Source organism: Oncorhynchus mykiss, chromosome 15 (assembly GCF_057628025.1).
Source record: "Oncorhynchus mykiss isolate SJ-2025 chromosome 15, ASM5762802v1, whole genome shotgun sequence".
In the NCBI taxonomy this organism is placed as follows: domain Eukaryota; kingdom Metazoa; phylum Chordata; class Actinopteri; order Salmoniformes; family Salmonidae; genus Oncorhynchus; species Oncorhynchus mykiss.
Window position 1 is genome coordinate 75,296,265 of NC_143036.1, and position 26,351 is coordinate 75,322,615.

The following is a 26,351-nucleotide window of genomic DNA, read 5'->3' on the forward strand; positions in this document are numbered from 1 at the left end:
ACATACACGCTCTTCTTTGGGTAGCCATGTCTTTTTATGTCTGCCGGTTTCTATTGCCAATCGGTGGTCACTCAGCCTGTACTTGGTAAGGATCTGTCTCTGCTTCGTATCTCTGACAGAGTAGAGATAATCAGCCAATTCATATTCTCTGTTTAGGGTCAGATAGCAATTTAGTCGGCTTTGGGATTTTGTTTCGTTTTTCCAGTATTGTAAGTATGATTCCTTTGATTGGTTCATGATTTTGTTTATTGGAATTCTTTCTTTTGAAGCAGTGCTGGTGTCAGCTTGATTGGTGAGGTCCAACACCAGCTGACTGAGAGGGCTCGTTTCTGGGCTCAGCTCTTGGGCTTGAAGTGCTTTAAATTGCAGACTCGAATTTGGACTTGAATTTAGATGTAGCCAAAATTTTAATGATCTTTTCTGTATTTTCATTATTACTGGAAAACAGCCCAATTCTGCCCTACATGCATTAGTTGGTGTATTTCTCTGGACTTGTAGAATTTTCCGACAGAATTCTGCATGTAGGGTTTCAATTGGATGTTTGTCCCACATTTTAAATCCAGTTTATTGAGTGGCCCCCAACCTCACTTCCATAAAGTGCTATTGGTAGGATTACACTGTCAAATATTTTAGTCCAAATTCTAATTGGGATGTTGATTTTGAATAATTTCATTTTTATTGCATACATTGCTCTGCGGGCTTTTTCTTTGAGTGCCTTCACTGCCATATTAAAGTTTCCCGATGCAGATATGGTCAGACCAAGGTAGGTGTAATTTTTTGTGTGTTCAATTAAGGTGTTGTTCAGGGTGAATTTACATTTTTGTTTCTGACATCTGGGTTTTTTTTGGAAAATCATGATTTTAGTTTTTTTGAAATTTACTGCCAGGGCCCAATTATGGCAATATTGCTCCAGAATATTAATGTTTTGTTGAAGACCTTCTTTGGTTGGTGATAGAAGTACCAAGTCATCAGCATATAGCAGGTATTTCACCTCTGTGTCAAATAGTGTGAGTCCTGGGGCTGGAGATTGGTCCAACATGTCTGCTAATTCATTGATATAAATGTTGAAAAGATTTGGACTCAATTGCAGCCTTGTCTCACACCTCGACATTGTGAAAAAAATTCTGTTCTTTGGTTTTTGATTTTTATTGCACACTTATTTTCTGTGTACATACATTTTATTAAGTCATACACCTTACCACCAAGCCCACTTTGTAGAATTTTGTAGAATAGCCCTTCGTGCCAAATCGAATCAAATGCTTTTTAAAGTCAATAAAGCAAGCAAGATTTTGCCCTCTTTTTTTTGGTGGACGTGTTTATTAATTAGTGTGTGTAAGGTGTATATATGGTCAGTAGTGCGATGGTTAGGGAGAAAGCCAATTTGACATTTACTTATTACATTTTTTTCTTGAAGGAAAGGTTTGAATTCTTGAATTCAAAATGCTACAGAAAATCTTTCCCAAGTTACTGTTGACGCAAATTCCCCTGTAATTATTGGGGTCTGATTTGTCTCCACTTTTGTGGATAGGGGAGATGAGCCCCTGGTTCCAGACATCAGGGAAGCAGCCAGAAGTTAAAACCATGTTGAACAATTTAAGCACAGCATTTGCAACTCAGGTGTGCTGTTTTTCAGCATTTCATTTCTGATGTTGTCTACACCACAAGCCTTTTTTGATTTAATAGATTTTAGCTTTTCATTTAGTTCTTGTTGGGTTATTGGGTAATCTAATGGATTTTGGTTGTTTTTAATGACTGATTCCAGGATGTTCAATTTTTCTTTAATTTCTAATTGGTTCTGGTTTAAGTCTTTTTGTGGGATGTTTTTGTATAGATTATCAAAGTAAGTTTTCCAAATTCCTACATCTTGTATGGCTAATTCTTGTGGCTTTGTTGTGCTTAAATTGTTCCACATGTCCCAGAACTGATTTTGGTCAATTGCGTTTTCAATTTCATCAAGTGTCTTGTTGGTATAATTCAATTTCTTGCATTTCAGTGTTTGTTTATACTGTTTCAGAGTTTCAAAGTATTTCATATCGTAGCTCTGGGTTGTTTTGCTGCTTATGTTTTTTGTTTGACATTTGTCTTAGGTGTTTTCTAATTGTTTTACATTCATTATCAAACCATTTGTCAGAAACATTTTGATTTTTGCTTCTGATGTTGCATTGCTTGGTTTTCTCAAATTTGCTTTCGATGCTGCTTTTTGGAATATGCAGTTGATGTTTTGGGTAGCTGAATTGACACCATCTTTATTGTTTTGGTACTGTGAGTTATTGAAAAACTGTATAGAGTTCATCATTTCATTTGAGTTCAATGTTTCAATGAATGCCTCTGCACTGTTTGGAGCCCATCTGAACGATTGGTTTTATGTTGTAAAGTTTATTGGGCTGTTTTTTTGAATGAATATTGCCGGTTAATTTCTTCAGAACACGTTGATCTGACTGTGATCTGACAATGGTGTCTGTGGTCTGACAGTGAATGCACTAATGGAGGAGGGGTCAATGTCAGTGATGGCATAATCGACTACACTTGTCCCAAGAGCTGAGCAGTAAGTAAACTGACCTAAAGAGTCCCTCTGATTCTACCATTAAGCATGTACAGGCCTAAGGCTCGACAGAGATGTACTAACTCTTTTCCATTTTTGTTCAGTATTTGGTCAGGACTGTTTCTATTATTTATAATAGGGCTACTGTACAAGGAGGGGTGTCCAAATATGTGGTGGTTACCTCCCGCATCAGTGTAGTCAGGCTCAGAACCTGTTCTTGCATTGAAATCTCCACAAAGAAGCACTTTACCCTGCGCCTGAAATGTAATGATTTCTGTCTGGAGATTGTCAAAAAACTGATCATCATAATATGATGAATCTGAAGGAGGAGCATAAGCTGCACATATGTATACATCATTGTCACAATAGATTGTACCTTTGTTAAGTTTTAGCCAAATGTGAGTGGTACCTTTTTTCATTTCATTCAGTGCTAAGTCCTGCTTATGCCAAATGATGATTCCACCTGAGTCTCGGCCCCGTTTAACATTTTTATGTTTGATTGATGGTAGTAAACTTTCTCTATAGCCTGAGGGACACTGAGTATCTATGTCTCCACGACACCATGTTTCCAGTAGGATTATGATGTCCTGTCCCTTGATGTTTTTAATCAATTCTGGATTAGTTGTTTTATAACCAAAATGTGAAGAGTATAGGCCCTGGATATTCCAAGAGCTGATAGTTAATGATCTCATTTATAATAAGTGATATTCACTGGTTTGAGTAAAGTACATCGAAAAAAACAAAAAAAATAAAATATGTATATATACATATATATACATACACATATACACACATACATATATATACATACATATATACACATATACATACATATATACATACACATACATATATATATATACATATATATATACATACACATACATATATACATACACATACATATACACACATACATACATACATACATACACACACACATACAACACACACATACATACACACACACACACATACATACATACATATATATATACATATATATACACATACACATACATATATATATATATATATATATATATATACACACATACATGCACATACACATATACACACATACATACACACACACGCGCACACACACACACACACACACACACACCATTACATATAATAATTATTATAATACCGGTGTCAATACATTTAGGAATATTTGTAAACAAATGAATAAGAATGGAATAAGATTGCATTGTACCTTATGTTATGTGCAATCTGCAACCCTGTGTGTTTGTGTGTGTGTGTGTGCGCGTGCGTGCCCGTGTGTGAATTAAAGGGACTGTCTAGCTCAGTAGTCTGCATATTAGTTGCAATAGTTGGCGCACCTCTCCTATCTCTGATTGTTCTAGGGGTCTTCTGCCAGAGGTTACCTCAGCATATGTAGGCTGACGATCTAATTGATACATGGTGTGGACTGCATCATGTGGTCTACTTCCCTGAAGGGCAGTGTTCTGACCGACCCTGGAGTAGTGGTCAGAGCTGTGTTGTGATGGGCTGGGTCTAGTAGAGCTGTTTGTGATGGGACAGGTCTAGTAGAGCTGTGTTGTGATGGGCCGGGTCTAGTAGAGCTGCGTTGTGATGGGCCGGGTCTAGTAGAGCTGTGTTGTGATGGGCCGGGTCTAGTAGAGCTGTGTTGTGATGGGCCGGGTCTAGTAGAGCTTTGTTGTGATGGGCCAGGTCTAGTAGAGCTGTGTTGTGATGGGCCAGGTCTAGTAGAGCTGTGTTGTGATGGGCCAGGTCTAGTAGAGCTTTGTTGTGATGGGCCAGGTCTAGTAGAGCTGTGTTGTGATGGGCCGGGTCTAGTAGAGCTGTGCTGTGTTGGGCCTGGTCTAGTAGAGCTGTGCTGTGTTGGGCCTGGTCTAGTAGAGCTGTGCTGTAATAAGCCATGTCTGGCTCTTTTCTCCTCGGGAGGTGGAGGTACTGTTGTTTCAGAAGGTGGGGCGTGGGACCTTTGTTGCTGGGGTGATGGGTGTGTGGGTCCCTGCCAAGTGTTGCATCTTTTAGGTCCTTGGCAAAGGTTCTGATACTGTCCTGATCAAGATGTATATTATCATATAAGTGTTGACATGTCAGAGTGGGGTGGTGAGCCGTTCTGACGTTGAGCAGTGAGGCACAGTCCACAGTGATCTGTTGATTTATTTTGTCGATCAACTTTTCTGGGAAGTCTTTTCTTGGTAGGAGGGTGGACACAACTATATTGGTTGTTGGGAACATAGCCTGTGCCCGTTCTGCCACTCTTCTCACTGCCCCAGATACATTTTCACCTTTGGCATGAAGGTCGTTTGTGCCAGTGTGGATGATGATGTTGTCAGGGGTGTCAATCCTGGTCTGACTGAGTAGCTGCATTGCACTCTCAGTTGTAGGACACCAGAACTTATACACCTGGTGTCCTAGGGAATAATCTTTCCTGGACTAAGAACTTCCCATTTGAATCAATTAGATTGGCAGTTGTGGGGTGATTGTCTGGGTGGAGCAGACTGGGAGGCTGGTATTCTGACCTGGGCTGGAGCAGACTGGGAGGCTGGTAGGTTAACCTGGGCTGGAGCAGACTGGGAGGCTGGTATTCTGACCTGGGCTGGAGCAGACTGGGAGGCTGGTAGGTTGACCTGGGCTGGAGCAGACTGGGAGGCTGGTAGGTTAACCTGGGCTGGAGCAGACTGGGAGGCTGGTATTCTGACCTGGGCTGGAGCAGACTGGGAGGCTGGTAGGTTGACCTGGGCTGGAGCAGACTGAGAGGCTGGTAGGTTGACCTGGGCTGGAGCAGACTGTAGGCTGGTGCAGTGTCATCCGGCTGTGTAGTGGAGGCCATGCTGGTCTCAGGTTCTGCTTGTGTTGTACCAAGCTGGTGGACATGTTTTCTAGATGCAGAGGACACAATGACTCTCTGCCGGTTGAGGGTGTCAATGTACCTCTCTTTTTGTTCGAGCTCCTTTCTAGTTGTGCTCAGATGGTCTCTGAGGTCATCATTTGTCTGACTCAGCTTGTCCATTCTGCTTTCTAATTTAGCTATGGATGCTCTGCTCTCCTCCCTGAACTGTTTCATCTCTTCTTTGAGTTTCTGGACAGTGTCCTCCTCTTGAAGCTTCTTCTCTCTGAGTTCTATGACCTCTGCTTCGACTAGAGAGAGGGTGTTGTGGAAACGTTGCATAGCAGGTGTTCTTATTGAAATTGTCATGTCCTTGACTCTGTCTGCTGCAGGTGAGGTAGGTAAAGGGACGTTGAGGGCTTCCTGCTGGGTCACAGAGACCATTGGGGTCTGCTTTTCTCATCTCCCTCCTTGACTTTTTCCTCATTTTCTGAGATGATGTCAGCGTCTTCTTTTAGGGTAGCAAACCTATTCTCAAAAGCCTGGAGCTTGAATCATTGCCTTGTATCAATACAGTTCCATTATTATATAAGTTTACTGTTTGATATGTGTTGCTCTGGTCAGCTTCTTCAAAAATGCTGATCTGACATCCTTGGCTGATGCCCCTCTTTTTTGAGAAAGGGAAATGGTTGCAAATAACCTTTTTCCATATGTTCCCTCGATTGGTATTAAAAATTAAATTTGCTCTTGTTTTGTAACTGGTAAGATCTGCAAACAGGCATTCATGGTTCTGTCCCATCAACAAACCTTTGAAACTTTTCTTAGCTTTCTCTGTTTGGATGTCCTGGTGGGTAAACAATTTCCATAGCAACGCTGGTGATGTTGGCTACAATGTTGCAATAGAAGTGCTGTTTCTTGTATAATGCTCTCTTGTTTCTTCAGAGGACTGTTTCACTTGTTGTCCTTTTTTCTTTTCTTTTTTCTTCTGTCCTTATTTTGTCCTTATTTTGTCTTCCTTTCTTCTGTTAACTAGATATTTTTTTTGTTATTCTTTGTAAGCTAGCTAGCTTCTTCCAGGAGAGTCCCTAGCAACTGCTTAGCAACATGTAAACAATTCAGCTAACAATTCAGCTAGCTAAGATAACTGTATAATTTTATGAAATATAGTTACTTTTTCGAAATCCTGTCTTTTGGTTTGTTGCTTGTATTGTCTTCTATTGAGTCTTGCAGTTTTCTTTTGATTTTTTCGATGTACTTCACTCTAAAAAACCATTTAAAATCTCAATATATACAGGAGCTCATTTTTCAGCAGCTGCTCAATTTGGAACTCCGGAACTCTCTCTCTCTCTCTCCTTTCTCTCTCTCTCTCTCTCTCTCTCTCTCTCTCTCTCTCCTTTCTCTCTCTCTCTTCTCCTTTCTCTCTCTCTCTCCTTTCTCTCTCTCTCTCTCTCTCTCTCTCTCTCTCTCTCTCTCTCTCTCCTTTCTCTCTCTCTCTCTCTCTCTCTCTCTCTCTCTCTCTGTCTCCCTCTCTCTCTCTCTCTCTCTCTTTCTCTCTCTCTCTCTCTCTCTCTCTCTCTCTCTCTGTCCTTTCTCTCTCTCTCTCTCTCTCTCTCTCCTTTCTCTCTCTCTCTCTCTCTCTCTCCTTTCTCTCTCTCTCTATCTCCATCTCTATCCCTCTCCTTCCTCCCTGTCTCTATCTCCATCTCTATCCCTCTCCTTCCTCCCTGTCTCTATCTCCATCTCTGTCCCTCTCCTTCCTCCCTGTCTCTATCTCCATCTCTATCCCTCTCCTTCCTCCCTGTCTCCATCTCCATCTCTATCCCTCTCCTTCCTCCTTGTCTCTATCTCCATCTCTATCCTTCTCATTCCTCCCTGTCTCTAGCTCCATCTCTGTCCCTCTCCTTACTCCCTGTCTCTATCTCCATCTCTATCCCTCTCCTTCCTCCCTGTCTCTATCTCCATCTCTATCCCTCTCCTTAATCCCTGTCTCTATCTCCATCTCTATCTCTCTCCTTCCTCCCTGTCTCCATCTCTATCCCTCTCCTTCCTCCCTGTCTCTATCTATCTACTTTTTTAACAAATCAAAAACTGAAAAATTGGACGTGCAAAATTATTATCTCTCTCTCTCTCTCTCTCTCTCTCTCTCTCTCCTTTCTCTCTACAAAACAGTAAAGACATTACAAATGTCATATTATATATATATATACAGTGTTTTAACAATGTACAAATGGTTAAAGGACACAAGATAAAATAAATAAGCATAAATATGGGTTGTATTTACAATGGTGTGTGTTCTTCACTGGTCTCTCTCTCTCTCTCTCTCTCCTTTCTCTCGCTCTCTCTCTCTCTCTCTCTCTCTCTCTCCTTTCTCTCTCTCTCTCTCTCTCCTTTCTCTCTCTCTCTCTCTCTCTCCTTTCTCTCTCTCTCTCTCTCTCCTTTCTCTCTCTCTCTCTCTCTCTCTCTCTCCTTTCTCTCTCTCGCTCTCTCTCTCTCTCTCTCCTTTCTCTCTCTCTCTCTCCTTTCTCTCTCTCTCTCCTTTCTCTCTCTCTCTCTCTCTCTCTCTCTCTCCTTTCTCTCTCTCTCTCTCTCTCTCTCTGTCTCCCTCTCTCTCTCTCTCTCTCTTTCTCTCTCTCTCTCTCTCTCTCTCTCTCTCCTTTCTCTCTCTCTCTCTTTCCTCTCTCTCTCTCTCTCTCTCTCTGTCTCTCTCTCCTTTCTCTCTCTCTCTATCTCCATCTCTATCCCTCCCCCCTTCCTCCCTGTCTCTATCTCCATCTCTGTCCTCCTTCCTCCTTCCTCCCTGTCTCTATCTCCATCTCTACTCCCTTCCCCCTCTCCCTCCCTGTCTCCATCTCCATCTCTATCCCTCTCCTTCCTCCTTGTCTCTATCTCCATCTCATCCTTCTCCTTCCTCCCTGTCTCCATCTATACCCCCTTCCCTCTCCCTGTCTCTCTACCTCCATCTCTACTCCCTCTCCCTCCTTCCTCCCTGTCTCTATCTCCATCTCTATCTTCCTTCCTCCCTGTCTCTATCTCCATCTCTATCCCTCTTTCCTCATTCCTCCCTGTCTCTATCTCCATCTATCTCTCTCCCTCCCTCCCTGTCTCTCTATCTCCATCCCTCCCCCTGTGTCCCCTGTCTCTATCTCCATCTCTACCTCCTCATTCCCTCCCTGTCTCTTATCTCCATCTCTGTCCCTCTCCTTCCTCCCTGTCTCTATCTCCATCCTCCTGCCTCTCCTTCCCTCCTTCCTCCCTGTCTCTATCTCCATCTCTGTCCCTCTCTCCTTCCTCCCTGTCTCTATCTCCATCTACCTCCTTCCCCCTTCCTCCCTGTCTCTATCTCCATCTGTACCTTCCTTTCCCTCCCTGTCTCTATCTCCATTCTCATCTCTCTCCTTCCTCCCTGTCTCTATCTCCATCTTCATCCTCCTTCCTTCCTCCCTGTCTCATCTCCATCTCTATCTCTCTTCCTTCCCTCCCTGTCTCTATCTCCATCTCTATCCCTCTCCTTCCTCTGTGTCTCTATCTCCATCTCTATCTCCTATCCTTCCTTCCAGGCAGAAAGGAGCAGGCAGCAGGCAGAAAGGAGCAGGCAGAAATGAGCAGGCAGAAAGGCAGAAAGGAGCAGGCAGCAGGCAGAAAGGAGCAGGCAGCAGGCAGAAAGGAGCAGGCAGCAGGCAGAAAGGCAGAAAGGAGCAGGCAGCAGGCAGAAAGGAGCAGGCAGCAGGCAGAAAGGAGCAGGCAGAAAGGAGCAGGCGGCAGGCAGAAAGGAGCAGGCAGAAAGGAGCAGGCAGAAAGGCAGAAGGAGAAGGCAGCATGCAGAAAGGAGCAGGCAGCAGGCAGAAAGGAGCAGGCAGAAAGGCAGAAAGGAGCAGGCAGAAAGGCAGAAAGGAGCAGGCAGCAGGCAGAAAGGAGCAGGCAACAGGCAGAAAGGAGCAGGCAGCAGGCAGAAAGGAGCAGGCAGAAAGGCAGAAAGGAGCAGGCAGCAGGCAGAAAGGAGCAGGCAGAAAGGAGCAGGGAGCAGGCAACAGGCAGCAGGCAACAGGCAACAGGCAGCAGGCAGCAGGCAACAGGCAGCAGGCAACAGGCAACAAGCAACAGGCAGCAGGCAACAGGCAACAGGCAGCAGGCAGAAAGGAGCAGGCAGCAGGAGAAAGGACCAGGGAGCAGGGAACAGGCAGCAGGCAACAGGCAGCAGGCAACAGGCAGCAAGCAGCAGGCAACAGGCAGCAGGCAGAAAGGAGCAGGCAACAGGCAGCAGGCAGAAAGGAGCAGGAAGCAGGCAGAAAGGAGCAGGCAGAAAGGCAGAAAGGAGCAGGCGGCAGGGAGAAGAAGGAGCAGGCAGCAGGCAGAAAGGCAGAAAGGAGAAGGCAGCATGCAGAAAGGAGCAGGCAGCAGGCAGAAAGGAGCAGGCAGAAAGGCAGAAAGGAGCAGGCAGAAAGGCAGAAAGGAGCAGGCAGCAGGCAGAAAGGAGCAGGCAGAAAGGAGCAGGGGAGCAGGCAACAGGCAGCAGGCAACAGGCAACAGGCAGCAGGCAGCAGGCAACAGGCAGCAGGCAACAGGCAACAAGCAACAGGCAGCAGGCAACAGGCAACAGGCAGCAGGCAGAAAGGAGCAGGCAGCAGGTAGAAAGGACCAGGGAGCAGGGGAACAGGCAGCAGGCAACAGGCAGCAGGCAACAGGCAGCAAGCAGCAGGCAACAGGAGCAGGGCAGAAAGGAGCAGGAACAGGCAGCAGGCAGAAAAGGGAGCAGGAAGCAGGCAGAAAGGAGCAGGCAGAAAGGCAGAAAGGAGCAGGCGGCAGGCAGAAAGGAGCAGGCAGCAGGCAGAAAGGCAGAAAGGAGAAGGCAGCATGCAGAAAGGAGCAGGCAGCAGGCAGAAAGGAGCAGGCAGAAAGGCAGAAAGGAGCAGGCAGAAAGGCAGAAAGGAGCAGGCAGAAAGGCAGAAAGGAGCAGACAGCAGGCAGAAAGGAGCAGGCAACAGGCAGAAAGGAGCAGGCAACAGGCAGAAAGGAGCAGGCAGCAGGCAGAAAGGAGCAGGGCAGAAAGGCAGAAAGGAGCAGGCAGCAAGCAGAAAGGAGCAGGCAGTAAGGCAGAAAAGGAGCAGGCGGCAGGCAGAAAGGAGCAGGCAGCAGGCAGAAAGGAGCAGGCAGAAAGGCAGAAAGGAGAAGGCAGCATGCAGAAAGGAGCAGGCAGAAAGGAGCAGGCAGAAAGGAGCAGGCAGTAGAAAGGAGCAGGCAGAAAGGCAGAAAGGAGCAGGCAGCAGGCAGAAAGGAGCAGGCAACAGGCAGAAAGGAGCAGGCAACAGGCAGAAAGGAGCAGGCAGCAGGCAAAAGGAGCAGGCAGAAAGGCAGAAAGGAGCAGGCAGAAAGCAGCAGGGAGCAGGCAGAAAGGATCAGGCAGCAGGATAGCATTCATTAGTCTACACCAACAGCACAGCAGCAGAAAACTCCACTCTCTGTAGCTGCAGGGCGATCTACTGCTAATGGTTTACAGTCCTCTGTAAAAACACATGTTTTATACTGATATATGTGTACAAACGGTAACTGGACAGATACTGATGGAGGATCTTCATTTGAGCCAGTATGCTTTAAACAGGAAAAGAATCTTGCAGCAACAGGAAATGCAAATTATTATGTGAATTATAATTATAAGTTTACATTTAACGTGGAAATTACAAACTTCAGAAGTCTTTTAAACCTTGAATACACTACCAGTCTGCATTGTCTGCTGTGATAGTGATCAAATGAAGATCCTAGATCTGCACTGTTCTCTCGTTATGCTTTGGTTGAATGTTCTCTGAGTTGAAAAGGACAGGCTTGGATGACTCAGCTCCATGACACAGTGTCAGTCATTATCAGTGGCCATCGGCTGAGGTCCATGTGTCCCTCAGCCTGCACCTACACCTGTCACAGACAGAGGGGCTCTCTCCCGGGGATTGGACTGGACTGGAGAGCAGCTGGGACTGGAGAGAAAGAGGGGGGGGGGGGGGGGGGGGTGGAGAATAGGAGAGAGGGGGTGGAGAAAGGGAGAGAGAGGGGGTGGAGAAAGGGAGAGGAGAGGGGGTGGAGAAAGGGGAGAGGGGGGGTGTAGAAAGGAGAGGGAGGGGGAGAGGGGGTGGAGAGAGGGAGAGAGAGGGGGTGGAGAAAGGGAGAGGGAGGGGGAGAGAGGGGGTGGAGAGAGGGAGAGAGAGGGGGTGGGAGAAAGGGAGAGGGAGGGGGAGAGAGGGGGTGGGGGGGTGGATAAATGGAGGGGGGAGAGAGAGATAGGCACTAGAACAGTTCGCTCTTGATATGAGCCTCCCTCTATCTCAGACCAGCTGATTGATTTGATATATTTATAGTATTGGTTCCGTGGCAACGACCCTGAGCTCCTCACGCTCCCTTCATCTCTGTCTGCACTCTTCTCACCCCTTCCCTCTCGCTCCCTTCATCTCTGTCTGCAGTCTTCACCACCCTTCCCTCTCACCCCCTTCATCTCTGTCTGCACTCTTCTCACCCTTCCCTCTCACCCCCTTCATCTCTGTCTGCACTCTTCTCACCCTTCCCTCTCACCTCCTTCATCTCTGTCTGCAGTCTTCTCACCCTTCCCTCTCACCCCCTTCATCTCTGTCTGCACTCTTCTCACCCTTCCCTCTCACCTCCTTCATCTCTGTCTGCAGTCTTCACACCCTTCCCTCTCGCCCCCTTCATCTCTGTCTGCAGTCTTCTCACCCTTCCCTCTCACCTCCTTCATCTCTGTCTGCAGTCTTCTCACCCTTCCCTCTCACCCCCTTCATCTCTGTCTGCAGTCTTCTCACCCTTCCCTCTCACCCCCTTCATCTCTGTCTGCAGTCTTCTCACCCTTCCCTCTCACCCCCTTCATCTCTGTCTGCAGTCTCTCACACCCTTCCCTCTCGCCCCCTTCATCTCTGTCTGCACTCTTCTCACCCTTCCCTCTCACCCCCTTCATCTCTGTCTGCAGTCTTCTCACCCTTCCCTCTCACCCCCTTCATCTCTGTCTGCAGTCTTCACACCCTTCCTCTCGCCCCCTTCATCTCTGTCTGCACTCTTCTCACCCCCTTCATCTCTGTCTGCACTCTTCTCACCCTTCCCTCTCAACCCCTTCATCTCTGTCTGCAGTCTTCTCACCCTTCCCTCTCACCCCCTTCATCTCTGTCTGCAGTCTTCTCACCCTTCCCTCTCACCCCCTTCATCTCTGTCTGCAGTCTTCTCACCCTTCCCTCTCAACCCCTTCATCTCTGTCTGCAGTCTTCTCACCCTTCCCCTCTCACCCCCTTCATCTCTGTCTGCAGTCTTCTCACCCTTCCCTCTCACCCCCTTCATCTCTGTCTGCAGTCTTCTCACCCTTCCCTCTCACCCCCTTCATCTCTGTCTGCAGTCTTCTCACCCTTCCCTCTCACCCCCTTCATCTCTGTCTGCAGTCTTCTCACCCTTCCCTCTCACCCCCTTCATCTCTGTCTGCAGTCTTCTCACCCTTCCCTCTCAACCCCTTCATCTCTGTCTGCAGTCTTTTCACCCTTCCACACCCTCTTTCTCTCTGTCTCTCTCTGTTCCTCTCTCTCTCAATTCAATACAAGGGGCTTTATTGGCATGGAAACATATGTTAACATTGCCAAAGCAAGTGAGGTAGATAATAAACAAAAGTGAAACAAACAATACAATATGAACAGTAAATGTTACTACAACAGTTTCAGAGGAATAGAGACCTTTCAAATGTGATATTATCTCTCTCTCTCTCCCCCTCTCTCTCTCTCTCTCTCTAGCCCTCTCTCTCCTCACCCTCCTTACTCTCTCTCTCTCTCTCTCTCCCCCCCTCTCTCTCTCTCCCCCTCTCTCTCTCTCTCTTTCTCTCTGCCCTCTCTCTCTCTCTCTCTCTCTCTAGCCCTCTCTCTCCTCACCCTCCTTTCTCTCTCTCTCTCTCCCTCTCTCTCTCTCTCTCTCTCCCCCCCCCCCTCTCACTCTCTCTCTTTCTCTCTCCCCCCTCTCTCTCTCTCTCTCTCTCTCTCTCTCTAGCCCTCTCCCCCCCCCTCTCTCTCTCTCTCTCTCTCTCTCTCTCTCTCTCTCTCTCTCTCTCCTCCCTGTGTCTGTCTGTAGCAGGGAGCTATCCTGCTGCTGCATGGGGATTTGGGCGTTTAGTTAATGGTACATATCATATCAGGATTTCACACTGCCTCCCCCCAGGGAGCCTGGCCACGCTCGCAGCAATTATAGTGACAGCTAGCGGGCTGCAGGCTGCAGACACCACCAGGCTGGATCCAAACTAAAGCCTCTACCAGGCTCCTCTCTCACTCTCTCGCTCTCTTTCTTCACCTCCTCTCTGTACTGCTAACTAGCCCTGAGACTGAGGCCTGTAAGGACAGGACAGGGCAGAAGAGAGAGAGAAAGAGAGAGAGAGAGAGATTGGTGGGTTTACATGTATTCCTCTTCGTTTTATTTAGTTTATCTGACTGACAGATGCTGACAGAGATGTTAGATGTAACATGCCTTTTTAAAGACTGTATTTTCATGCTACACTTTTTATACTATTTACACTATTATAATACACTATTATACTACACTATTATAATACACTATTATACTACACTATTATAATACACTATTATACTACACTATTATAATACACTATTATAATACACTATTATACTACACTATTATAATACACTATTATAATACACTATTATACTACACTATTATACTACACTATTATAATACACTATTATATTACACTATTATAATACACTATTATATTACACTATTATAATACACTATTATAATACACTATTATACTACACTATTATAATACACTTATATTACACTATTATAATACACTATTATATTACACTATTATAATACACTATTATAATACACTATTATACTACACTATTATACTACACTGTTATACTACACTATTATATTACACTATTATACTACACTATTATAATACACTATTATATTACACTATTATAATACACTATTATATTACACTATTATAATACACTATTATATTACACTATTATAATACACTATTATATACACTATTATAATACACTATTATAATACACTATTATACGACACTATTATACTACACTATTATAATACACTATTATATTACACTATTATAATACACTATTATATTACACTATTATAGTACACTATTATAATACACTATTATACTACACTATTATAATACACTATTATACTACACTATTATAATACACTATTATACTACACTATTATACTACACTATTATAATACACTATTATATTACACTATTATAATACACTATTATATTACACTATTATAATACACTATTATACTACACTATTATAATACACTATTATACTACACTATTATACTACACTGTTATACTACACTATTATACTACACTATTATACTACACTATTATAATACACTATTATACTACACTATTATAATACACTATTATACTACACTATTATAATACACTATTATAATACACTATTATATTACACTATTATACTACACTAATATATTACACTATTATAATACACTATTATACTACACTATTATATCACTATTATATACACTATTATACTACACTATTATACTACACTATTATACTACACTATTATATTACACTATTATACTACACTATTATACTACACTATTATACTACACTATTATAATACACTATTATACTACACTATTATAATACACTATTATAATACACTACTATACTACACTATTATAATACACTATTATAAAACACTATTATACTACACTATTATACTACACTATTATATTACACTATTATAATACACTATTATACTACACTATTATAATACACTATTATACTACACTATTATAATACACTATTATACTACACTATTATAATACACTATTATACTACACTATAATATTACACTATTATAATACACTATTATACTACACTATTATAATAAACTATAATATTACACTATTATACTACACTATTATAATACACTATATTACACTATTATAATACACTATTATATTACACTATTATACTACACTATACTACACTATTATAATACACTATTATACTACACTATTATACTACACTATTATATTACACTATTATAATACACTATTATATTACACTATTATAATACACTATTATACTACACTATTATACTACACTATTATATTACACTATTATAATACACTATTATAATACACTATTATACTACACTATTATATTACACTTATTGTATTACACCATTATACTACACTATTATACTACACTATTATATTACACTATTATATTACACTATTATATTACACTTATTGTATTACACTATATACTACACTATTATACTACACTATTATACTACACTATTATATTACACTATACTACACTATTATACTACACTATTATAATACACTATTATACTACACTATTATACTACACTATTATATTACACTTATAATACACTATTATACTAAACTATTATATTACACTATTATACTACACTATTATAATACACTATTATACTACACTATTATATTACACTATTATAATACACTATTATATTACACTATTATACTACACTATTATATTACACTATTGTATTACACTATTATACTACACTATTATAATACACTATTATATTACACTATTATAATACACTATTATTACTTATACTACACCTATTATAATACACTATTATATTACACTATTATAATACACTATTATATTACACTATTATACTACACCAGTATACTACACTATTATACTACACTATTATACTACACTGTTATACTACACTATTATACTACACTATTATACTACACTATTATACTACACTGTTGTATTACACTATTATACTACACTATTATACTACACTATTATACTACACTATTATACTACACTATTTTATTACACTATTATTCTACACTATTGTACTACACTATTATACTACACTATTGTATTACACTATTATACTACACTATGTCATTACAGTATTTTACCACAGTATTTTATTCTAGTCCTTTTCTGCCTTCCTTCAGTAGTGTTCCTGGGCAGTCAGTGTTCAATGTTATGTAGAGCAGCACAACTGCATCAGGCTGTAGTCTCAGTGTTGGCAGACAAGATCAGGCTGTAGTCTCAGTGTTGGCAGACAAGATCAGGCTGTAGTCTCAGTGTTGACCAACAAGATCAGGCTGTAGTCTCAGTGTTGGCAGACAAGATCAGGCTGTAGTCTCAGTGTTGACAGACAAGATCAGGCTGAAGTCTCAGTGTTGACAGACAAGATCAGGATGTAGTCTCAGTGTTGACAGACTTGCCTCTTAAACTCCAACCTCTCTCCTCCCTCCCCCTCTCTTCTCCTCTCTTTCTCTTTCACAGCCCATCTCCTCCTGTTTACCTGCCTCATACAGTCTACCTACCTAACCATGTAACACCTGCTGTCTTCAATTTACTTTACCTGTCTATCACTATCACTACCCACCTGTCTACCTAGACCAGCTATCACTATCACTACTCACCTGTCTACCTAGGCCAGCTATCACTATCACTACTCACCTGTCTACCTCGACCAGCTATCACTATCACTACACACCTGTCTACCTGGACCAGCTATCACTATCACTACTCACCTGTCTACCTGGACCAGCTATCACTATCACTATCACTACTCACCTGTCTACCTAGACCAGCTATCACTATCACTACCCACCTGTCTACCTGGACCAGCTATCACTATCACTACTCACCTGTCTACCTGGACCAGCTATCACTATCACTACCCACCTGTCTACCTGGACCAGCTATCACTATCACTACCCACCTGTCTACCTGGACCAGCTATCACTATCACTACCCACCTGTCTACCTGGACCAGCTATCACTGTCACTACCCACCTGTCTACTTAGACCAGCTATCACAATCACTATCACTACTCACCTGTCTACCTAGACCAGCTATCACTACCCACCTGTCTACCTAGACCAGCTATCACAATCACTATCACTACTCACCTGTCTACCTGGACCAGCTATCACTATCACTACCCACCTGTCTACCTGGACCAGCTATCATTACTGCCTCTGCCCACCTCTCTACCTAGACCAGCTATCATTACTGCCTCTCCCCACCTGAACCCACCTGACTACCGAGACCAGCTATCATTACTGCCCCATTAACCCACCTCTACCCACCTCAACCTACCTCTGCCCATGATATGCCAGCTAGCCACTCACCCCCCCTCTATTCCTGCCACGGTTGGATGGTCCGGTCCTTGGTTCCAGTCCAGAAGCAGCTCCAGGGCTGTACCATTAGTGACCAGCGGGGGATGGTGTTCTCTGCAGGCCAACGTTTACCAGACGCTGCCGCCGCTGGGCCGTGTAGTCATCAATCTGGATTCAGCTGGCGAAGATATCCCCCCTACTAACACAGAGCGAGAACGCAGAAACACACACACACACACACACACACACACACACACACACAGAAACACCGACACACACACACACACACACACACACACACACACACACACACACACACACACACACACAGAAACACCGACACACACACACACACACACACACACACACACACACACACACACACAGAAACACCGACACACACACATACACAGAAACACCGACAAACACACACAGAAACACCGACAAACACACACACACACACACACACACACACACACACACACACATACACACACACACACACACACACACATATTACACACACACACATTACACACACACACACTGAGTAACACACTCTCTCTTTCTCTCTGCCTCCCACTTCTGCCAGCCACTGCAGTAAATTATCTCACATTTGATCAATGAAAAGCCTGGTTGTCTTGGCTGTGTGTGTGTGTGTGTCTGTGTGTGTGTGTGTCTGTGTGTGTGTGTGTGTGTGTGTGTGTGTGTGTGTGTTTGTGGTGTCAGCACACAGGAAAGGTACTGCAGTGATTGGTGAAGTCATATCTGTGGGAAGCAGAGTGAAGAGTTGAGGTGTCTCTAGTGACGGGTCAACCCAGTGTATATCACATCTCCTGTGTGTGTGAGGGGGGGGGGTCAACCCAGTATATATCACATCTCCTGTGAGGGGGGGGTCAACCCAGTATATATCACATCTCCTGTGTGTGTGAGGGGGGGGGGGGGGGGTCAACCCAGTATATATCACATATCCTGTGTGTGTGAGGGGGGGGGGGTCAACCCAGTATATATCACATCTCCTGTGAGGGGGGTGGTCAACCCAGTATATATCACATATCCTGTGTGTGTGAGGGGGGGGGGGGGTCAACCCAGTATATATCACATCTCCTGTGTGTGTGAGGGGGGGTCAACCCAGTGTATATCACATCTCCTGTGTGTGTGAGGGGGGGGGGGGGGGTCAACCCAGTATATATCACATCTCCTGTGTGTGTGAGGGGGGGTCAACCCAGTATATATCACATCTCCTGTGTGTGTGAGGGGGGGGGGGGGGTCAACCCAGTATATATCACATCTCCTGTGAGAGGGGGGGTCAACCCAGTATATATCACATCTCCTGTGAGGGGGGGGGTCAACCCAGTATATATCACATCTCCTGTGTCTGTGAGGGGGGGGGTCAACCCAGTATATATCACATCTCCTGTGAGGGGGGGGGGGGGGGGTCAACCCAGTATATATCACATCTCCTGTGAGGGGGGTGGTCAACCCAGTATATATCACATATCCTGTGTGTGTGAGGGGGGGGGGGGGGGGGTCAACCCAGTATATATCACATCTTCTGTGTGTGTGAGGGGGGGTCAACCCAGTGTATATCACATCTCCTGTGTGTGTGAGGGGGGGGGGGGGGGGTCAACCCAGTATATATCACATATCCTGTGTGTGTGAGGGGGGGGGGGGGGTCAACCCAGTATATATCACATCTCCTGTGAGGGGGGTGGTCAACCCCAGTATATATCACATATCCTGTGTGTGTGAGGGGGGGGGGGGGGTCAACCCAGTATATATCACATCTCCTGTGTGTGTGAGGGGGGGTCAACCCAGTATATATCACATCTCCTGTGTGTGTGAGGGGGGGGGGGTCAACCCAGTATATATCACATCTCCTGTGAGAGGGGGGGGGGGGGTCAACCCAGTATATATCACATCTCCTGTGAGGGGGGGGGGGGGGGGGGGTCAACCCAGTATATATCACATCTCCTGTGAGGGGGGGGGGGTCAACCCAGTATATATCACATCTCCTGTGTGTGTGAGGGGGGGGGGGGGGTCAACCCAGTATATATCACATCTCCTGTGAGGGGGGGTCAACCCAGTATATATCACATCTCCTGTGTGTGTGAGGGGGGGGGGGTCAACCCAGAATATATCACATCTCCTGTGTGTATGAGGGGGGGGGTCAACCCAGAATATATCATATCTCCTGTGTGTGTGAGGGTGGGGGGGGTCAACCCAGTATATATCACATCTCCTGTGTGTGTGAGGGGGGGGGGGTCAACCCAGTATATATCACATCTCCTGTGTGTGTGTGTGGGGGGGGGGGTCAACCCAGTATATATCACATCTCCTGTGTGTGCGAGGGGGGGGGTCAACCCAGTATATATCACATCTCCTGTGTGAGAGGGGGGGGGGGGGGGGGCGGGGTCAACCCAGTATATATCACATCTCCTGTGTGTGTGTGTGATGGGGGGGTCAACCCAGTATATGTAACACTGCCTGTGTGTGTGTGAGGGGGGGGGGGGTCAACCCAATATATATAACATCGCCTGTGTGTGTGGGGGGGGGGCACAGTCTCCCTCCACAAGCCTCCAGCCTCCCTCCACCGCCCACCTACCTCGAGGGCTGGTGTGCCCAGAGAGAGGAAGTGGGAGCTGGGCTATCAGGGCTGGGCAGGGCCCTGGGCCGCTGCCAAACTCTGGAGGTGTGAGCGAGCCAATAGGGGAGGAGAAGGGAGGGCCAGGGGAGGGAGTGAGCAAGGAGCCAGCTTCCCCAGGCGAGAGAGGTCAGCGCTGGGGAGACGTCTCCAGGGATGCAGGGAGAGACAGTGGAGCAGGAGGAGAGAGGCAGCAGAGCACAACGCACCACAGCTACAGTGAATGAACAAACACTCAGAGACAGAGAGAAAGAGGGAGTTGACTTTATAGAATGTGGAAACACTCAAAATATATGTTTGTTACAGTGTTTGAAAGTGTGTGCGTGTGGATGTGTGTGTGAGTGAGTGTGTTTGTGTGGGTGTGTGTGAGTGAGTGTGTTTGTGTGGGTGTGTGCGTGTGGGTTTGTGTGTGAGTGAGTGTGTTTGTGTGGGTTTGTGTGTGAGTGAGTGTGTTTGTGTGTGTGTGTTTGTTTTGGTGTGTGCGTGTGGGTTTGTGTGTGATTGAGTGTGTTTGTGTCAAATCAAATCAAATCAAATTTTATTGGTCACATACACATGTTTAGCAGATGTTAATGCGAGTGTAGTGAAATGCTGGTGCTTCTAGTTTCCGACCCTGCAGTAATATCTAACAAGTAATCTAACAATTTCACAACAACTATCTTATACACACAAGTGTAAAGGAATGAATCAGAATATGTACATATAAATATATGGATGAGCGATGGCCGAACGGCATAGACAAGATGCAGTAGATGGTATAGAGTACAGTATATACATATGAGATGACTAATGTAGGGTATGTAAACATTATATAAAGTGGAATTGTTTAAAGTGACTAGTGATACATTTATTACATAAAGATGGCAAGATGCAGTAGTTGGTATAGAGTACAGTATATACATATGAGATGAGTAATGTAGGGTATGTAAACATTATATAAAGTGACATTGTTTAAAGTGGCTAGTGATACATTTATTATATAGATTTTTCCATTATTAAAGTGGCTAGAGATCTGAGTCAGTGTGTTGGCAGCGGCCGCTCAATGTTAGTGGTGGCTGTTTAACAGTCTGATGGCCTTGAGATAGAAGCTGTTTTACAGTCTCTCGGTCCCAGCTTTGATGCACCTGTACTGACCTCGCCTTCTGGATGATAGCGGGGTGAACAGGCAGTGGCTCGGGTGGTTGTTGTCCTTCATGATCTTTATGGCCTTCCTGTGACATCGGGTGGTGTAGGTGTCCTGGAGGGCAGGTAGTTTGCCCCCGGTGATGCGTTGTGCAGACCTCACGACCCTCTGGAGAGCCTTACGGTTGTGGGCGGAGCAGTTGCTGTACCAGGCGGTGATACAGCCCGACAGGATGCTCTCAATTGTGCATCTGTAAAAGTGTTTTTGTTGTGTGTTTTTGTGCGGGTGTGGGTTTGTGTGTGTGTGTTACGGTTGCAACAGTCAATCCACTGTGTGGTCAGAATGTGCTTCAGGACTAGCAGCCTAGAAAATGTTGAGAGGAGAGAGAGAGAGAGAGAGAGAGAGAGAGAGAGAGGGGGGGGGGGGGGTGGCTAAAAGGTAAAACATCTTAAGTTAAACCAAGAGCGTCTGTCAGACTCACTCTGTTTTTCCAGCCGAGAGCTCACTCTGTGAAAACAATTAGAACTAAACTTCTCAATACCCAATGTCCTCGGCGTGTGTGTGTGTGTGTGTGTGTGTGTGTGTGTGTGTGTGTGTGTGTGCGTGTGTGTGTGTGTGTGTGTGTGCGCGTGTGCGCGTGTGTATGTGTGCGTGTGTGTGTGTGTGTGTGTGTGTATGTGTGTGTGTGTGTGTGTGTGTGTGTGTGTGTGTGTGTGTGTGTGTGTGTGTGTGTGTGTGTGTGTGTGTGTGTGTGTGTGTGCGTGCGTGCGCTATGACTCACTGCTGAACACAGGTGCTCCACTACTCCTGCTGTTCCCAATCACATATCTACAGCTGGGATCTGTCCCCACATCGCACCCGGTTCTGTACAGACACAGGTCAGCAGATGTTATCGTAGGTGCAGCTAAATGTTTGTGTTTGTAGCTCCAGCAGTAATACCTAGCAATGAAAACAACACACACATAATCCAGATACTAAACATGTTGTCTGGGGTGAGCCATCGCTAGAATACAGTCTAACGTGGGTTAAACAGTAGGGTGAGCCATCGCTAGAATACAGTCTAACGTGGGTTAAACAGTAGGGTGAGCCATCGCTAGAATACAGTCTAACGTGGGTTAAACAGTATGGTGAGCCATCGCTAGAATACAGTCTAACGTGGGTTAAACAGTATGGTGAGCCATCGCTAGAATACAGTCTAACGTGGGTTAAACAGTAGGGTGAGCCATCGCTAGAATACAGTCTAACGTGGGTTAAACAGTAGGGTGAGCCATCGCTAGAATACAGTCTAACGTGGGTTAAACAGTATGGTGAGCCATCGCTAGAATACAGTCTAACGTGGGTTAAACAGTATGGTGAGCCATCGCTAGAATACAGTCTAACGTGGGTTAAACAGTAGGGTGAGCCATCGCTAGAATACAGTCTAACGTGGGTTAAACAGTGTGGTGAGCCATCGCTAGAATACAGTCTAACGTGGGTTAAACAGTATGGTGAGCCATCGCTAGAATACAGTCTAACGTGGGTTAAACAGTATGGTGAGCCATCGCTAGAATACAGTCTAACGTGGGTTAAACAGTATGGTGAGCCATCGCTAGAATACAGTCTAACGTGGGTTAAACAGTATGGTGAGCCATCGCTAGAATACAGTCTAACGTGGGTTAAACAGTATGGTGAGCCATCGCTAGAATACAGTCTAACGTGGGTTAAACAGTATGGTGAGCCATCGCTAGAATACAGTCTAACGTGGGTTAAACAGTATGGTGAGCCATCGCTAGAATACAGTCTAACGTGGGTTAAACAGTATGGTGAGCCATCGCTAGAATACAGTCTAACGTGGGTTAAACAGTAGGGTGAGCCATCGCTAGAATACAGTCTAACGTGGGTTAAACAGTATGGTGAGCCATCGCTAGAATACAGTCTAACGTGGGTTAAACAGTATGGTGAGCCATCGCTAGAATACAGTCTAACGTGGGTTAAACAGTATGGTGAGCCATCGCTAGAATACAGTCTAACGTGGGTTAAACAGTATGGTGAGCCATCGCTAGAATACAGTCTAACGTGGGTTAAACAGTAGGGTGAGCCATCGCTAGAATACAGTCTAACGTGGGTTAAACAGTATGGTGAGCCATCGCTAGAATACAGTCTAACGTGGGTTAAACAGTATGGTGAGCCATCGCTAGAATACAGTCTAATGTGGGTTAAACAGTATGGTGAGCCATCGCTAGAATACAGTCTAACGTGGGTTAAACAGTATGGTGAGCCATCGCTAGAATACAGTCTAACGTGGGTTAAACAGTAGGGTGAGCCATCGCTAGAATACAGTCTAACGTGGGTTAAACAGTAGGGTGAGCCATCGCTAGAATACAGTCTAACGTGGGTTAAACAGTATGGTGAGCCATCGCTAGAATACAGTCTAACGTGGGTTAAACAGTATGGTGAGCCATCGCTAGAATACAGTCTAACGTGGGTTAAACAGTAGGGTGAGCCATCGCTAGAATACAGTCTAACGTGGGTTAAACAGTAGGGTGAGCCATCGCTAGAATACAGTCTAACGTGGGTTAAACAGTAGGGTGAGCCATCGCTAGAATACAGTCTAACGTGGGTTAAACAGTATGGTGAGCCATCGCTAGAATACAGTCTAACGTGGGTTAAACAGTATGGAAACATTATTCAAGTCACCAGTGTTCAAGGACTCTATGTCCACAGGGCAGCATGCTCTAAGGTTCAGGGCAGGGTACTGGGGGGAGGCTAGTAACAGTGACTAAGGTTCAGGGCAGGGTACTGGGGGGAGGCTAGTAACAGTGACTAAGGTTCAGGGCAGGGTACTGGGGGAGGCTAGTAACAGTGACTAAGGTTCAGGGCAGGGTACTGGGGGGAGGCTAGTAACAGTGACTAAGGTTCAGGGCAGGGTACTGGGGGAGGCTAGTAACAGTGACTAAGGTTCAGGGCAGGGTACTGGGTGGAGGCTAGTAACAGTGACTAAGGTTCAGGGCAGGGTACTGGGGGGAGGCTAGTAACAGTGACTAAGGTTCAGGGCAGGGTACTGGGGGGAAGCTAGTTACCTGCCCTGAACTATTTAACAGTCTGATGGCCTGGAGATAGAAGCTGTTTTTCTGAATATTGGTTCCAGCTTTGATGCACCTGTACTGACCTCGCCATCTAGATGATATTTGGGTGAACAGGTCTTGGATCGGGTGGCTGAGGTCCTTAATGATATCCTTGGCCTTCCTGTGACACCGGGGGCTGTAGTTGTCCTGGAGGGCAGGCAGTGTGCCCCCCGGTGATGCGTTAGGCTGACCGCACCATCTCACATGTCTCCTGCGTTTGTGGACGGTGCGATTGCCATACCAGGCGGTGATACAGCACGACACGATGCTCTCAATGGTGCATCTGTAGAAGTTAGGGGCCGAGCTGAATTTCTTCAGCCTCCTGAGATTAAAGAGGTGCTGTTGCTCCTTCTTCACCACACTGTCTGTCCCTCAGTTAACCTGGTATACATAGTGGGAAAGGTTCAGCATAATTCAGACAGTCTGTGCTTCTAAGTGTTTGCAGTGCGTGATTAGGAGGGGATGGATGGTGTTTTCAGTTGCCTGAGCTGCAGAGAGGAAGTGCCTGTGATTCCAGACAGTCTGTGCTTCTAGGTGTTTGCAGTGCGTGGTTAGGAGGGGATGGATGGTGTTTTCAGTTGACTGAGCTGCAGAGAGGAAGTGGCTGTGATTCCAGACAGTCTGTGCTTCTAGGTGTTTGCAGTGCGTGGTTAGGAGGGGATGGATGGTGTTTTCAGTTGACTGAGCTGCAGAGAGGAAGTGGCTGTGATTCCAGACAGTCTGTGCTTCTAGGTGTTTGCAGTGCGTGGTTAGGAGGGGATGGATGGTGTTTTCAGTTGACTGAGCTGCAGAGAGGAAGTGCCTGTGATTCCAGACAGTCTGTGCTTCTAGGTGTTTGCAGTGCGTGGTTAGGAGGGGATGGATGGTGTTTTCAGTTGACTGAGCTGCAGAGAGGAAGTGGCTGTGATTCCAGACAGTCTGTGCTTCTAGGTGTTTGCAGTGCGTGGTTAGGAGGGGATGGATAGTATTTTCAGTTGACTGAGCTGCAGAGAGGAAGTGCCTGTAACTCCAGACGGGGTCTGTGTGTCTGTGTGTAACAACATATGGCTGGATGTTAATGGCAGTATTTGAAGACTCAGGGGACTGCATGGGTCGTTGCATACCTCCCCAATCCCCCCCCCCCCCCCCCCCCCATTCCTCCAGCCAGTTCTACAGTTCAGCCTCCAGCCCCATCCTCCTCCCCATCCCCCCCCATTCCTCCAGACAGTTCTTCAGTTCAGCCTCCAGCCCCATGAAATCTCCTGACTCCACTGGCCTCTTTTCTATGGCTAGGGTCGGTGGCTGGATTGGTCATATGAGATTCAGGGGAGACAGGGAGGGGGAGAAGTGAAGTCTGTTTGGGGACATTGTTTCAGCTGTTGTGACAAGGCCAGGACAGTCATGATGAGGAGGGGTGAGGGAGGTGAGGAGGGGTGAGAGAGTAGAACAGGTGGAGGACTTCTGTCACCTTCCATCATTACTTTTCTCTCTCTGTATATCTCTATTTCCCTCTCTCTCTCTTTCTCTCTGTATATCTCTATTTCCCTCTCTTTCTCTCTCTCTTTCTCTCTGTATATCTCTATTTCCCTCTCTCTCTCTTTATATCTATATTTCCCTCTCTCTCTTTCTCTCTGTATATCTCTATTTCCCTCTCTCTCTCTTTCTCTCTCTCTTTCTCTCTTTATATCTCTATTTCCCTCTCTCTTTCCCTCTCTCTTTCCCTCTCTCTCTTTCTCTCTCTCTTTCTCTCTGTATATCTCTCTTTCTCTCTCTTTATATCTATATTTCCCTCTCTCTCTCTTTCTCTCTCTCTTTCTCTCTTTATATCTCTATGTCCCTCTCTCTTTCCCTCTCTCTCTTTCCCTCTCTCTCTTTCTCTCTCTCTTTCTCTCTGTATATCTCTCTTTCTCTCTCTTTATATCTC

The 26,351-nt window shown here is 45.2% G+C and overlaps 1 protein-coding gene and 1 long non-coding RNA gene across 5 annotated transcripts in view; one reads left to right on the forward strand and one right to left on the reverse strand.

Moving 5' to 3' along the window:
* Nucleotides 1-26,351, forward strand: part of LOC110510792 (protein Wnt-5b) — a 233,382-nt gene that overhangs the window by 31,974 nt on the left and 175,057 nt on the right. The window lies entirely within an intron of this gene.
* On the reverse strand, nucleotides 21,532-24,675 carry LOC149978191 (uncharacterized). Its single transcript, XR_016486908.1, has 3 exons — nucleotides 24,493-24,675; nucleotides 22,126-22,208; nucleotides 21,532-21,707 (listed from the first exon to the last, which is right to left on the reverse strand). It is a non-coding gene; the product is annotated as an uncharacterized LOC149978191 (long non-coding RNA).